Source organism: Lolium perenne, chromosome 4 (assembly GCF_019359855.2).
Source record: "Lolium perenne isolate Kyuss_39 chromosome 4, Kyuss_2.0, whole genome shotgun sequence".
NCBI lineage: Eukaryota > Viridiplantae > Streptophyta > Magnoliopsida > Poales > Poaceae > Lolium > Lolium perenne.
In genome coordinates this window covers 4,473,852-4,484,222 of record NC_067247.2, presented here as the reverse complement: position 1 = coordinate 4,484,222, position 10,371 = coordinate 4,473,852, and the positions used below count along the sequence as shown (strand labels likewise).

At 45.5% G+C, this 10,371-nt stretch overlaps 1 long non-coding RNA gene across 1 annotated transcript; it reads right to left on the bottom strand.

Moving 5' to 3' along the window:
* Positions 1 to 1,169: 1,169 nt before the first annotated feature.
* LOC139830796 (uncharacterized) lies at positions 1,170 to 2,981 on the bottom strand. The gene is made up of 2 exons (XR_011744272.1): positions 2,713 to 2,981; positions 1,170 to 1,448 (listed from the first exon to the last, which is right to left on the bottom strand). It is a non-coding gene; the product is annotated as an uncharacterized lncRNA (long non-coding RNA).
* Positions 2,982 to 10,371: the final 7,390 nt, after the last annotated feature.

Sequence of the window (10,371 nt, the reverse complement as noted above, 5' to 3'; positions counted from 1 at the left end):
CGAGAAGAAGGGCCTGAGTGAAACGGTCCTGGCACTGCACGAACTGAGCTGTCATGAACAGGCGGTTGTTCTCCTGCTCCGGGTCAGCGTACTCACCAGTGGCATACCGAGACTGCGAAATGCGAACCCCAGCTGGCACGTAGCGGTACGGTGACCTGTCGAAACAAGTGTAGGTGGAGCGCAGCATAATGACCATGCCGTACGCTGCTCTCTGCACAGCCATCTCAACAGAGCTCGCTGTGGCCTCACAAGAGTGCTCCGGAAACTTGCGGTAGTCATCTGCAGGCACGTAGACCACAGCTCTGTAGCGGTGCTGGTGCTCGCCACGAGGAATCTCGGACACCCGGTACTCAGGGTACCAGACAAAGCCCAAGTAGTTGAGCAACTCGCGTAGCAGCGCCGGAAAACCACGGGTGTCCTCGCACTGGGTCATGCGGACAACCTGTTGATACGCCATCTGCATGAGGATATCGGAAAGAAGTCAGGCGCCGGAACAAGGAAGTGGTCAAGATATCAACAGAACAACAGAGAGAAGACATGTTAGCATGAAAATACCAACATGGCAAAGGAACAGATTATATGTGGAGTTTGACAAAGGATGATAATGAAGCAACCATAGTACAAGAACATTTTCAAAAACACTTTTCCTATGGCAATACGGTTACGCAGAACACGTCCAAACCTAGGTGAAACAAGATAAGAACAGAGTAAAACCGTTGCTCTTCCTTACCAGAGGGTGGGTGGGTGGGGTAAGAAATAAAAGCAGAATTCCTACTCCCGCGCATAAGTTTTCCTATGTAGCTACTAAAATATGAGTTTCTAGACACAACTTCGTCCGCTGCAAGGGCTCCTAAAGGCAGTCCTGCTCTGATACCAAGTCTGTAAGCCCCAGGAGTAGGAAAACCCAGAGCGCGCAGGTACGAGGGGTTTATGTGCATGAGGTCACTACAAGGGACCGTGAGGTCGCCTCGCATTCCCAAGCTTATGGGTAGGCCAAGCAACAGCTCGACACGCCCATGCACACAACACCCACCTCATAGGCTCACGTTAGGCTTTCCAAGCCTGAGTGCTTCACCTTCCTGTGCACTTCACACATACACGCACTGTGCACATGATACAAGGGTAGAATACAGATTGAATATCACAACATGACCATCTACGACACAAAAGATGGAAATAAAGTTTATATATAGCAACGCTCTACTGAGCAAGATCCAAACGACACGCAAAGGACACATGTCCCATCAGTACATCATACATAGAGGTAGCAAATAGTCTGGGTACAGACAAGATCCAAATTGGACTAAGAGTCCTGAAGATAACAAAGCGGGATCCATAACCAACAAGCCACAGGCTGCTGCCTTAGGAGCGATCCTGCTACTCAACGAAGTCGTCGTCCGTGAACTCAACGAAGTAGCCTCCAGCGTACTGCTCATCATCTGTCGTACCTGTTTGTCGAAAAGCGGGTTCCGGAAAAAAAAGAGGAAGAAAAACGAGGGTAAGTACCAAAGGCATGTACTTGCGAGACAAGACCAGCTGTGCTCGCTGGTGGGCGGTGTAAACTTCGTCCGGCTATATGTGGAGTTTAGCGGCAGCAAAGCAACTACCCAAGAGAGACACGCTACAACATTCGTCTACTAGAGAAGGTGAGAGAGCGCATAATCTAGCAGTTCTATACTCTGCAATCAAAACCCAGCCAATGCGATCCCCCTAAGCCAAGAGGTACTGGCAAGGCACTCACACAGTTGACAATTTTATTCCATATCCGTTGTAGTAGTACTAACTTACTACGCAGATTATTAGCAAATTATTAGCGACAAGATTAGGTGTAAGTTGTTCTATGATCGAGTTAAACAGCTCCAAGTTGTCCATAACCGCGGACACAGCTTTCCGAAAAGATTTACCCTGCAGGGGTGCACCAATGTTACCATACACGCATGCTCGAACCCGCATAGTCAAGTGCGGAGTCTCACAACAAGACCGTTCCCAGATCTACAAGAATGCCTAGGGGGGCCACCCAACTAAGCTACCCGTGATGAAGTTCGGCCGTACTCCAAGACGGACTCAGGGTTTGCGCCGGGGGCTAGGCGTGCAAACCACACGCTTCGCTAAACGTCCCGCAAGGTACAGTACAGAATATAAACACCCGAAGGCAACAGGAAGTAAACACCCGAAGGCAACAGTAAGTAAAGCATGGCATACATGGCATAGGCAAATAAAACCAAGGTTGTGGCCCCCTTTTCAACAGACTTGAGAAATGGTAATGGGTGATGGGGGGTCCCGATAAAACCCCCCACGAGTGGTTAGCGCGCTCAGTCTTAGAAACAGATAACAAGAACTCGGGTCCTAGGGGACACAAGAGAGACAAAAATCCGATACTTTCGCAAAGCACCGATGCCTCTGCAATATTATTATCCCATATCAATTTTAATTGTAGCAAAAGTTATCAACTTCATTTTCGAAAAGGTAGTGCATGTGTCAACATCCCAACAAGATATCCCGAACATTTCGAGATATCAACAAAAACCCTAAACTCGCCTACGACTCGCAAAGCTGGCAAATCACAAACAATAGGTAGGGCGAGGAGGTGTAACTCGGATCATATAGGGTAACAGGTGGAATAGGACATGTGACACAACAGAATCACAACATAGGGATAGCAATAGATCAAAAGATCATGAAAATATAAAATAGGTGAAGAGGTGGGCTCGCCTGTCAGATCAGCGGTAGAAGCACAGGCACGATCCTCCTGGGGGTGCTCGTACTCCTGCTCGAACTGCTCTGCGTCGGTGTCTACTCGAGAAGAACCAAATAGCACATACAAGGAAAGTATAGCACAAATCAATACAAGTAAATGCAATGCGCAATATGATGCATGATGACATGGCAAGATGATATGTGCAAGGCAAAATTAAGTGGGGTGCTCCAATGTCACATGAAATGATAAGCACCCTCACATATACCTTAATTGAATTTGCAAGTTTTATTTTTGGAAAATTTAGAGATGATGCCAATGATGCAAGATTTGAATTCCTCTCACTTTTCTGATGAGAATAGACATAAAGTTTGCACAAATTGGAGTTATAGAAAAGGAGTTATGAATTATGCCATATTAATCAATTTAATTCAGATTTTAATTATGTCCAAATTTTAATTATTCAAAAGCCAAAACAAACTTCATATTTGGAAAGTACATAGTTTGCTGATCAAAGTGGATATAAAGTTTGTCAAATTTGAATACTGGAAAGTGCAAAATTAAATGGTTTGAAAAATGGGCAGATTTCATATTTCAGAAAAAGGAGAAAAGAATTTCGAATTTTTGGAGAAGATTGGGCGGGAGATGTTTTTCAACGGGGTGGTATCCAGCCTTAGACAATGACAGGTGGGCCCTGCGCCACGTAGGCGTGCTCACGTGGCAGAGCCAAAAAGGTGTTTTATTCCTGCGCCCGTGGGGAGTCGAACTCTGGTCGCGGGCGTGAGAGACGTGCGCTGTGACCAGATGGGCTGCTCTTCGGTTTTGATATGAGACATGATTCAGACTAGATAGAGCATCCCTGAATTTTAGCTGAAGTAAGTGACACTACCAACTGAATTTTGACAGCAGCGAGTTCCTGTAGATCGATTTTTGCACAGATTTTAAAGCGAACAGAACGATGAAACTGTGCAGAGATTCGAGGGTATTTCGACGAGTTGAGAAAGAAGGTTGTGCCGAGATTCGTTTGGTGGTGGTTTGAATCAAAGAGGTGTACTGTGTCGCCGGCGTTGAGCGTCGGAAGTGGAGCCCGCGACGACGGCGACGATTTTCGAAAACTGAAAAACATCTCTGGTTCGATTTTGGTTTGATGATGGCGTCGCCTACAGGCAAGGAAACAGATTACTTCCAAAAGAAAAGATGTAGCCCATACTCCCAGCTATCCAACGATATGAAGATTGCATGCTGACGTGGCCTGAGTCGCCGGCAGGATCGCTGGTAAGTTGTCACCGTGAAAGAAAAACGGAGATTTTGCTTCTCGATGTCGATCTCGTTAACCTCTGCTTTTCTGTCTTGATCCATGCACGTAGAAGCAAGCAGGGGTGAGGCGAAGAGATGTGCTCACCCTGGTGGTTGCTGGTGGCGAGGAAGAAGCGGCGAAGGGTGGCCGGAGTCGGAGAAGAGGAAGAAGCCGGGGGTAGACGATGATTTCCGTGGACGAAGAAACGCAGGCCTTGGTGTCTCCGGTTCTGTGAAGATGACGATGACGAGGAGGAGATCGGCGCGGTTATGTTCCGCTGCTCAGGTGGCGTCGACGGAGTTCATGGCGGCGGTGCGGGCGTCGGCCGGTGTTTGCTCTCGGTAGGGTTTTTGCAGTTGGGAGGAGAGCTGGTGGCGGCGCTCGATGGGGGAAGGAAAGGAGGAGCTAGGGTTGGAGAGGAGCCGGTGGTTGCTGCTTATAAGCGGAAGGAAGAGAACCGAGCGATGGAGAAGGTGGCGACGTGGAGAGGCAGGAGCACGCCATGGCTCGATTTGTGCTGCTCGTCTACGTGGAAAGGAAGGTGACGAGGAGGAGGCTTACCTCTTCGGTAAAATGGGCTGGGCCCTTGGTGGCTGCACGGTGAGAAGAAAAGGAGGCTGATGGGCTGCTGGTGTTGGGCCACCGAATGAAATGAGAGGGAGAGATGGGTTAGATGTTTAGACTAGGTTAGGGTTTAGGGTTTTTCTTTTTATTTCTCTCTTCTTTTCTGATTTTTATTTATTAAACCAAAACCAAAAAGATTTGAGAAGAGAGAGGAAAACAAAGTGAGGTATTTGAAATGAGAGAGGAAAGATACAAGATGGAATAACATGCTCATCACATGTGATGATAGAGAAGAAAGAATAAAATAAAAAGGGAAAATATGCATAGAGCTAAAAGGAAGAAATGCTCCATGATTTTATGTGAACATAAATTGGTTAAGCTTGGCAATAAACCAACCATGGTAATGGAGTATCTCCAAGTCAAATAGGTTGGTTAAGCAAGTAGGAGAGGTAGGATAGAAAGATTAGGGTTGGCACCAATTTTAGAAAATTGGCCATGATCTTTGTGTATTGTGCTAAAAGAGGGAGAAGGATTTGTGGTGCCTTTCTTGGAACATCACAAGAGGAGGGGATGAACCAAGAGAGAAGAAGAAGAAGAAAACCAAGCAAGCAAAAGAAAACCAAAAGCAAATGCAATTTATAAAAGCCAAAGGTGATAACATGCATGAGTGCAATATGATGAGATGAACAAATGCAAGAAAAAGTAAAAAGAACTAGGGTGTTACTCTTGGGATGTTACACGGCCACGCTGCATAAGCATCTCCATCTCCATGAAATAAGTATCAACATCCTTCACACCTTGTCTCAAGAGGGTCAACTTATCAAATATAGACCGCAAATAATTAGTGGGAACAAAACGAGCTTGCATAATAGCCTTCATCTCGCGCCATGAAAGAACTGGCAACTCGTTATCTTCCTGACGGGCACGTGTAACTCCATCCCACCAACGCAATGCATAGCCATCAAATTCTGAGGAAGCAAGCTTAACCTTCCTATCTTCAGTATAGTCATGTAGGCGCCATAACTTCTCAATTTTCAGCTCCCAAGTGAGGTATTCTTCAACATCAGCACATCCTTCAAATTTGGGTATTGAGAACTTTGGCTTACCCAAACCATCGTCTTGCGGTTGTGGAGGGACACGGCGAGCTCCGAGTTCAACAAAGCCACGACCACAGTTACCACGTCCAACACCACGACCAGCACCACGCGCTTCATCTTGAAGCTCAGCATCTTCATCTTCAGGTTGTTGTTGTTGTTGGGTCAAATTCTCAACAGCTAGAGTCAAAGCTTGAATATTGCGCTGAATATCCGTCATTTGATCTTGCATAGCATTGACGGTCTCATTAGTAGTATCCAGCTTCTTGGCGACCTCCTGAACGGTCCCCTTAAGTTCTTCGTCCTGATCGCGGAATTCACGTTGCATCTCATTACGAAGAGCTTCATACTCCCTCCATGTCATCACATCAGCTGCATCCTTGTTTTTCTGGTTAACAATTTTAGCATCACTAGAAGACATGGTTAGTAGGTTAGTGCACTAAAACAAAAATCTTTGGTGGTACTCTCACAACTCACCCAAAACTGATAAGAAAAGGAAATCTTACCGCTCCAAAGTGAATTAGTGTTGCTTACCAACTTGGATTGACAAACTAGTGCACGGATGTAGCGAAGAGAATATCAAGGGTATAAGAACAAATCACACGACAAAGCAGGATATATTTGGGGCTGTAGGTGGGCTACCTATTTGCACCAATAACAAGCTCTAGCGATGACCGTAGACAACCAATGATACTCACACAATGCGATAAATGTGGCAATGCAACTATATGGAAGAATATGTTGCAATGCACTCGAGAGACACTACCAAAGCTCAACGAAACAGGCACAAGATTGCTCAACTACGGGTGCAGAAAAGTAAACTAGGCCTTCACTTGATCTTACTAGCACTGCTCTTTTTCTCTTCACTCTTTTCTCTTTTTTTTTATGCACGTTTTCTTTTTCTCTATTTTTTCACGGTTACTGTAGCACGGCCAACAGAAAATGCACAGCACCAAAACCCTAACGAGCAGCCTGTCGAGCGGTAAAACTAGTCTCTTCTAGGAAAGTTCCTAGTCACTTATATCGAAAGGCTGTGTCTATGGTTGGGAACAAACACACTGTATGCTATGTAGACTCAGAGTAACAAAAACTGAACTAGATGATAGTGGAAACACAAACCCTAACAATACTAGATGGAAGAAAAAGATACGCAAAAACAACTACGAAAAGCAACTAAAACTTGAAATTAGTGCAATCTAAGGCTATGGCAAACCCTAACCCTAACTTTTTTTGGCTTTTTCTTGATAGGAAACACTCACAACTCAACTATGGGGTGGATTGTGGATGGCTTACCGAGGAAAACTGAAATCTGATACCAAGATGATATGGGGTGGCCCGATCTTCTCAGTAAGCAACGGTGGTGATGATGATCACGGGATGAACACAGCGGAGATAACACGATGATGAAGTGGAGGATAACTTGTATGACGCAACGAAGTCTCTCGATTGGTCCCTGTCGCCAATGCAATAGCTCTCAACCCTGCAAGATATTCGCAACTCCACACACTTGCGCACGTAGCCGCCGAGCACGAAGCGGAAGTTGCAACCGTCTAATTCCCAATGGAACAGCAGATCACACAAGACTTTCAGGGGTTCACACCAAATCAATGCAATATGGTGTAGAAATTCGATAGAGTTGCAAAGCAATCAACTATGAACTAGTGTTTATCTTAAACGTGGTCTAAACCTAATTTGGGGGCGTCCTGGGCACTTATATAGGGGTTCAGGACGACCAGTGGTCGAAAAGATACATAGAAAACCGACCCAGATCGGATCTGATCGAGACAGACTCGGAGTCGGCCGGTCAGGGGGCCGGTCGACCGGGCCTGGGACCGGGCGGTCCGGTCGAAACCGGGCCTAGGACCGGGTCTTGACCGGAATAAGGGTCCAGAAACCCTGGAAGTGGCCCGGTGTGCACCGGCTGAGGATCCGGTCGGTGCCGGGCTGACCCGGCGTAGCTCCCGATCGGACCGGGCCTGGGACCGGGCGCGCCGGCGTGGCGGCCAGCCAGACCGGAACTGGGACCAGGTGCGCCGGTGTGGAGGCCGATCAGACCGGGCCTGGCGCCGGCCTGGACTTCGTCTTCTTTCCTCGCGCATGCCTCCCGCTCCTCCCTCGTGCGTCCATGGGATGTCTTCATGTCCAGCTTCATGTCCAGCTCCATGTCCAGCTTCACGTCCAGCTCCATGTCCAGCTTCACGTCCAGCTGCTCCTCTCCTCCTCGTGCGATGCTTGCTCCTTCTTCATACCTGATCATACATAAGTAATAGGACTTAGGCAGTATAAAGTTCTCATCGATCAAAGTATCACTTAGGAACAAGTTCACCTGTTGCTTGAGTAGCTTCGCACGATCCCTTGTAATAGGTCCAATCCTGGCTTCATTGGACTTGAGCTTCACAGCAGAATCGTCTTCATCTTGCAATGACGGAGGTAGTATTGTAGTAGTAGGGATGTCCTCATCAAAAGGTCCCGTCCGAACCGGGACTAGAGGTGGCCGTACCCCCGTGCGCGTCCTAGCCGTTGGAACCGGGACTATTGTTAGCAATAATCCCAGTTCCAATCACGGCCGGGACTAATGTTCCTTGCAGCTATGTACAAAAGACCCGTTTTCTACTAGGAGAGTGCATTTGCTACCCGCATGGGTAGCTACACACCCATGGTGAATACCAGTATGCAAGCCATATTAACTTGTTTTAGCTCGGTTTCCTAGTAGAACATGGAATTCTAGTGTACAAAAGTGGTTTCCGAATTTTGATATGAATATTTTTTGATCAAAGTCAACTCATCAATGTATTTTGCGTTGACTTTATGAATACAGAGTTGACTTTGACAAAAAAAAGTTCAAATCAAAATTCGGAAACCACTTTTGTACACTAGAATTTCACGTTCTACTAGGAAACCGAGCTAAAACAAGTTAATATGGCTTGCATATTGGTATTCACCATGGGTGTGTAGCTACCCATGCGGGTAGCAGGCTTCATCCCTTTCTACTAGTGTGTATCTGGAAAATGACATTTTCCTTTCTCATATTACACACTTTTTTTCTTTTCCTTGTTTGAGAAAACGCACTAGAGCCCTGCTTATTTAGCAAGAAGCAATAAATTTGTCACCCACAATGTGAGACCTGCAATGCTTTAGATAAAATTTGTAAAAGTGTTTTCTGATGTAAGTTTGACTTGAATGGGCTTCGCGGCTACATTATGCAAGTGGGGGCGACAACACGAGTGAAGTTCAGAGTCTTACCTTTCAGGGTGAAAATCCAAGGTCTGGCCTTAATTGGTTGTGCCTGGCAATGACCTTGTTGGAGGCATTGTTTTGAGAGCGGAGACTATCTTCAGGGTGAAAACCTAATATCTTTGATCGGGCGATGACGGTGCTTGTGCACCGTTCCCTTCTTGGAGGCGTCGCTTTTGGAGGGCCTGGAGCTCAGGTGTTGTATTGGTGGTGATTGTACTGTTGCTACTAGGGCTGGGATACCGTAGCGGGACTTTTCTTTTCTTAGTTTCCTTTTCCTATCTTTGGTTGTGTGCATCCGTACTACCATTAGGGTATTGCGTTGTTACAGAGGCTGGGTGTAATTGGTATCTCTCGATATTAACATATTCCCTTTATCGAAAAAGAAAATGGGTCACAGCTGCAAGCTGCTTAACATGAGTATTGGACAAAAGATATGACCGAGCACTTGCAAGGAAGGCATTTTTCATTCTATTATCTCATATATCATGTAGTATTGTAAAATGGCTCCTTACGGCATACAAAAATATCGGTCGTGATCAGCTACTTTTTTTTAAGTAGTGATCAGCTACTTTATCAAGCTGATGAGTGGATGTTTTGCTTTTGTGTGGGAGATTATAAAATATATATCTTGTTTTAATTTGGTAGAACAGGAATCTTTAATTCATATATACGTTTTAAACTTATATAACATGTCATGTTAGTTATGTCAAGAAGTCTCTAGATGTATGCATGATGAAATCATGCTGCTGCACGCTAGCTAGCTAGCAGCTGTTTGTCATGTTACTTGCTTTGCCGGCATAAGACAACAAAAGATAACTAATTAGGTAGTCACCAATATATACGTGTAGGCAGATATAGACCCAACAACACAATCCTTTATCGATGGTTTGTAGCACATGAAACAGCATGATACGATCTGGCTAAATGGGCCATATATGTCTAACCTAATCGGTCTGTACATAATGTGCGTAGGTTCTGGAAGATGAGGATGACTGAGTTAAAGACAGCAAGCTAGGGATATTGTTGGTTACAACAAGCATCTAGCTTCATTTAATGACATATCATTTTATCAAAATGTCTACTTGTGCATTTAGTTATTACCAACTAACTTCCGTTTCTACCGTGTAGGTGTCATTTTTTGCGAATTTGACATACTGTTTTTATTCCCTATGCAACCAAACTAGGAGCAGCTCGATCGGTGCGTTAGTCAAATGGTGCATCGAGCACCCTTGTGCGTTATGTTAAGTTACGTGCAATTACATCGATCTCGAGTCTAAATTGTTGTCACTAACACGGCAAAACGTTGTTTTTCTTGCCAACTAAAACCTAACCACGTAGACGAGCACATATGTAAATACCGTAGACACAATATGTAAATACCGTAGTATAGACGATGCTTTCATGCATGGCTAGACTGTTCCGTCGCACGCGATTTACCTAATCATCATTATGCAATGATGGGTGATGAGCCTCCACAACGAAGA